Source organism: Gnatocerus cornutus, unplaced genomic scaffold (assembly GCF_029298725.1).
Source record: "Gnatocerus cornutus isolate USDA-ARS CGAHR unplaced genomic scaffold, icGnaCorn1.1 ctg00000221.1, whole genome shotgun sequence".
Classification (NCBI taxonomy): Eukaryota; Metazoa; Arthropoda; class Insecta; order Coleoptera; family Tenebrionidae; genus Gnatocerus; species Gnatocerus cornutus.
This window is the reverse complement of record NW_028275542.1, coordinates 52,501-58,832: the sequence shown is the minus strand read 5'-3', so window position 1 is coordinate 58,832 and position 6,332 is coordinate 52,501.

The window sequence follows — 6,332 nt, the reverse complement described above, 5'->3', positions numbered from 1 at the left end:
CCGCCACAGTTCCAACATGAGACTTAGAAAAATTTTTATCAAAAATTCGAACACCTCAGTTTCGACTACGGACTTAGAAAAATTTCGCTCGACCGCCACAGTTCCTATTTCGGACTTAGAAAAATTTTCATCAAAATTTCGAACGCCTCAGTTTCCAGAGGGTTTTAGATCCCGTTTAATTAGGAGCTTGAAATTATAAAATCTACCTTCTATCGATGCTAGTTCGACCCAAACATTTGTTCGTTTGGATTTAATTTCGATTTTTCTCGGACTTTTGGTCAATGTAAATTTGTCAACCGCTACACTTCCGAGTTCGGACTTAGACGAATGAGCGCCGAACGCTACAGTTTCGACTTCGGACTTAGAAAAATTTTGTTCGAACGCTACAGTTTCGAATTGGACTTGGAAAAATTTCGGTCGAACGCCTCAGTTTCGAATCGGACTTAGAAAAATTTTGGTCGACCGCTACAGTTTCGACTTCGGACTTGGAAAAATTTCGATCGAACGCCACAGTTCCGACTTTTTTTCGAAACTGTAGCGTTCAGTCAAATTGCCGTAAAAACGTAAAAAACTTTTTTTACAAAACATGGTCGACAGCATTCGAGTCCTAATAATCCTTGAAATTGATCTGCGAAATCAGAATTTTAAAATTCCGTCTCTAAGTACCCAAACGGACTTTTGCACCGAGCGATCAGACCGTTTTACTCTACCCCTCGCCCATAGCGAGCGGCCGGCGCACTATGGGATTTCGATCGTTTCACGCATCGAGCGATTCAGAGCTGATCGCTGCCGCGGTGGCATATATAGGGAGTAGTGATGGTAAGTGGCAGCGATGACGGACAAGTACGCACGATGAATGGATTGACATGAAATCAAATGTGCGCGTCCGTACGATCTGTTACCTCTCGTACATCGCGACCCCGTTTAATGATATTATGCTAAATTAAAAATAAAAATACATCGATGAAATAAAAAGTGGTAAGTCTCTAGAAAGACAATATACCGCTGTGAATAAAAATTTCTCGATGAATAGCGAAATGTGAATTAGTCCGCCTGTAACGTGCATTTTGCGAACGAATTAGCTAATTCACCGCTAGTTAAAAAACGTGACCACCCAGTGCTCTTATCCAAAGTCGTCTGCAAATGAGATGAAATTAATAATCTTGACTCTAATGCAGACGACAAATTGAATTGAATAATTTACTTGAATAATGTGACGGATCTATAAAATAAAACACAAAGCCCGAAACACCAAGCAGTAAAAATCTCGATTATTGTTCCGCCCGTTGAAAAACAAAAGATCCGTCACATGGTAAGCAGAACTGGTGAAAATTGTGAAAGACTTGTTTCTCCTCCGATAACAAGCTTGAATTAAATATGATCGAGTGAATGATATTGGAAACCAAAGAACGAAACTGAGGAGAAGCAAATGTTCAGTAATATATTATGAATAATTATAATATTAATATAAATAATAATATTATATTAAAAATGGGAATTGTATGTGGTTGATGGAAAAAGTTTTTTTTTCTGTTGACCGCTACAGTTCCCAATTTGGACTTAAAAAAAAAAAAAAAAAAAAAAAAAAAAAAATTGTGTATACGGAAGGTAAAAAGCAAAAAATAAAATATTTTATTATTTTTTTTACTTTTTTTACGGGTCCCTACCGCTACAGTTCCCACTGAATGTGTCCTTTTCGCGCTAAGTCCATGCAGTCGCTACAGTTCCGAAACTGGACTTGTAAAAATTTCGACATTTTTGAACGCATCAGTTCCGAACGAGGTTTCAAAACTGTAGCGTTCGGTGTAAACGCATCAGTTCCGAATGAGTTTTCGCAACTGTGGCGTTTCATTTTTGTGCTTTCATGGTTGCATAAACAATCGCCAGTGTGAACGCTTCAGTTCCGAATGAGTTTTCGAAACTGTAGCGTTTCATATTTGTGCTTTCATGGTTGCATAAGCAATCGCCAGTGTGAACGCTTCAGTTCCGAATAGATTTTCGAAACTGTAGCGTTCAATGTGAACGCTTCAGTTCCGACTTTGGACTTAGAATAATTTTCATCAAAATTCGAACGCCACAGTTTCGAAAGGGTTTTAGATCCCGTTCAGTTAGGGACTTAAAATTATGACATCCACTTTCGATTAATGTTAGTTCGGTCCGAACTTTTGTTCATTTTCATTTAATTTCAATTTTTCTCGGACTTTTGGTCTTTGTTAATTTTGTCCTTTCGAAACTGTAACGTTCAATGTGAACGCTTCAGTTCCGAATAAATTCTCGAAACTGTAACGTTCAAAGTGAACGCCTCAGTTCCGAATAGATTCTCGAAACTGTAGCGTTCAATGTGAACGCTTCAGTTCCGAATAGATTCTCGAAACTGTAGCGTTCAATGTGAACGCTTCAGTTCCGAATAGATTCTCGAAACTGTAGCGTTCAATGTGAACGCTTCAGTTCCGACTTTGGACTTGGAATAATTTTCATCAAAATTCGAACGCCACAGTTTCGAAAGGGTTTTAGATCCCGTTTAGTTAGGGACTTAAAATTATGACATCCACTTTCGATTAATGTTAGTTCGGTCCGAACTTTTGTTCGTTTTCATTTAATTTCGATTTTTCTCGGACATTTAGACTATGCGAATTTTAGATTTTTCAAGCTGTAGCGTTTGGCGAGAACGCCGCAGTTACGGACAGGTTTTGTGTCAGACTTTCAATAATCTGAAAAAACTCCGAAAAAAGAAAATAATTAGTGTTTTCATGGTTGCATAACAATTTAAAATTCATGCACAAAAATAATCCATCTATATTTCCGTTATTCAAGAATGCAAAGGAAAGACGAAAGTTCGGCAACAATTAGTTTAAGCGGTTGCATAACCATTCAAACGTTATGCTTAAACACAATCCATTTACGATATATAATAAAAATAAAGCTTTATTATCAACTTTGAAGTCCATTCTATTGCTGATCTTTAGACCTATAGATTAGGTCAAGATGTCAAATGTCAAAAAACAACTACAGGTTCCTGTATTTGTAGCAATGCTGGCGCCATCTGTAGAACAGTTACCTAAACTTGAAAGTCAAAAAAATTACAGCTTTCTGTAACTATTAATGTTGGTATCGCCACCTGTTAGTCGAAAACATAATTTAGTGGCGCCATCTATATGACAGGTCTGGAACTTCACAAATGTCAAAAATTACTGGTTTTTACTTTATTTACATATTTTTTTTGAAATTTGGCGCCCATTTTGACCCAAAAGTGGCGCCATCTATGTGTCAGGTCTGGAACTTCATAAATGTCAAAAATTACAAGATTCTGGGTTCATTTACGTATTTTTCTTGAATTTTAAGCATAATTTGACCTGACCTGACCCTAAAATGGCGTCATCTATGTGTCAGGTCTGGAACTTCAGAAATGTCAAAAATTACTGTTTTTTCCTTTATTTTACATATTGTTTTTGAATTTCGGCGCCTATTTTGACTCAAAAATGGCGCCATCTAAATGACAGGTCTGGAACTTCAGAAATGTCAAAAATTACAAGATTCTGGGAAGATTCTGGGTTAATTTACGTATTTTTCTTGAATTTTAAGCATAATTTGACCTGACCTGACCCTAAAATGGCGCCATCTATGTGTCAGGTCTGGAACTTCAGAAATGTCAAAAATTACTGTTTTTTCCTTTATTTTACATATTGTTTTTGAATTTTGGCGCCTATTTTGACTCAAAAATGGCGCCATCTATATGACAGGTCTGGAACTTCAGAAATGTCAAAAATTACAAGATTCTGGGTTAATTTACGTATTTTTCTTGAATTTTAAGCATAATTTGACCTAACTGACCCTAAAATGGCGCCATCTATGTGTCAGGTCTGGAACTTCATAAATGTCAAAAATTACTGTTTTTCCTTTATTTTACATATTGTTTTTGAATTTTGGCGCCTATTTTGACTCAAAAATGGCGCCATCTATGTGACAGGTCTGGAACTTCACAAATGTCAAAAATTACTGTTTTTTCCTATATTTTACATATTGTTTTTGAATTTTGGCGCCTATTTTAACTCAAAAATGGCGCCATCTATGTGACAGGTCTGGAACTTCAGAAATGTCAAAAATTACAAGATTCTGGGAAGATTCTGGGTTAATTTACGTATTTTTCTTGAATTTTAAGCATAATTTGACCTGACCTGACCCTAAAATGGCGCCATCTATGTGTCAGGTCTGGAACTTCAGAAATGTCAAAAATTACTGTTTTTTCCTTTATTTTACATATTGTTTTTGAATTTTGGCGCCTATTTTGACTCAAAAATGGCGCCATCTATATGACAGGTCTGGAACTTCACAAATGTCAAAAATTACAAGATTCTGGGTTAATTTACGTATTTTTCTTGAATTTTAAGCATAATTTGACCTAACTGACCCTAAAATGGCGCCATCTATGTGTCAGGTCTGGAACTTCATAAATGTCAAAAATTACTGTTTTTCCTATATTTTACATATTGTTTTTGAATTTTGGCGCCTATTTTGACTCAAAAATGGCGCCATCTATGTGACAGGTCTGGAACTTCACAAATGTCAAAAATTACTGTTTTTTCCTATATTTTACATATTGTTTTTGAATTTTGGCGCCTATTTTAACTCAAAAATGGCGCCATCTATATGACAGGTCTGGAACTTCAGAAATGTCAAAAATTACAAGATTCTGGGTTAATTTACGTATTTTTCTTGAATTTTAAGCATAATTTGACCTAACTGACCCTAAAATGGCGCCATCTATGTGTCAGGTCTGGAACTTCATAAATGTCAAAAATTACAAGATTCTGGGTTCATTTACGTATTTTTCTTGAATTTTAAGCATAATTTGACCTGACCTGACCCTAAAATGGCGCCATCTATGTGTCAGGTCTGGAACTTCATAAATGTCAAAAATTACTGTTTTTCCTTTATTTTACATATTGTTTTTTAATTTTGGCGCCTATTTTGACTCAAAAATGGCGCCATCTATATGACAGGTCTGGAACTTCAGAAATGTCAAAAATTACAAGATTCTGGGTTAATTTACGTATTTTTCTTGAATTTTAAGCATAATTTGACCTGACCTGACCCTAAAATGGCGTCATCTATGTGTCAGGTCTGGAACTTCAGAAATGTCAAAAATTACAAGATTCTGTGTTAATTTACGTATTTTTCTTGAATTTTAAGCATAATTTGACCTGACCTGACCCTAAAATGGCGTCATCTATGTGTCAGGTCTGGAACTTCAGAAATGTCAAAAATTACAAGATTCTGTGTTAATTTACGTATTTTTCTTGAATTTTAAGCATAATTTGACCTAACTGACCCTAAAATGGCGCCATCTATGTGTCAGGTCTGGAACGTCATAAATGTCAAAAATTACAAGATTCTGGGTTAATTTACGTATTTTTCTTGAATTTTAAGCATAATTTGACCTGACCTGACCCTAAAATGGCGCCATCTATGTGTCAGGTCTGGAACTTCATAAATGTCAAAAATTACTGTTTTTTCCTTTATTTTACATATTGTTTTTGAATTTTGGCGCCTATTTTGACTCAAAAATGGTGCCATCTATATGACAGGTCTGGAACTTCATAAATGTCAAAAATTACAAGATTCTGGGTTAATTTACGTATTTTTCTTGAATTTTAAGCATAATTTGACCTGACCTGACCCTAAAATGGCGTCATCTATGTGTCAGGTCTGGAACTTCAGAAATGTCAAAAATTACAAGTTTTTAGGTTTATTTACATATTTAAAAAAAAAAATTGTAGTTGTGGCTTTCCATCGAAATTCATCTACTGAAAAATGTAGCTGTTTTCAACTTGTTATTCCGTCAAGTTTTGAATTTTCGTAATTGCAACGTTCGAATGAAATTTGTGGATTTATGACTTTTCGGAATTGGTCAACTCAAAAGTTTTAGAATTGTAACGTTAGATTGAAATCAGTGAGCTTAGAAGTTTTCGGAACTGTAACGTTGGAGGGAAGTCTGTGAATTTATAAGTTTTCGGAAGTTTAACGTTCGAGTGAAATCAGTGAGCTTAGAAGTTTTCGGAACTGTAACGTTCAGCTGAGATCGGTAAAGTTAAAAGTTTTCGGAAGTGTAACGTTCGAGTGAAATCAGTGGACTTGGGAGTTTTCGGAACTGTAACGTTCAGCAAAAATTGGTCGAGTTAAAAGTTTTCGGAACTGTAACGTTCAGCTGAAATTTGTTAAGTCAAGAGCTGTAGATTAAAATTTGTAAACTTATGAGTTTTTGGAACTGTAACGTTCAGCTGAGATTGGTTAAGTTAAAAGTTTTCGGAAGTGTAACGTTAGATTGAAATCAG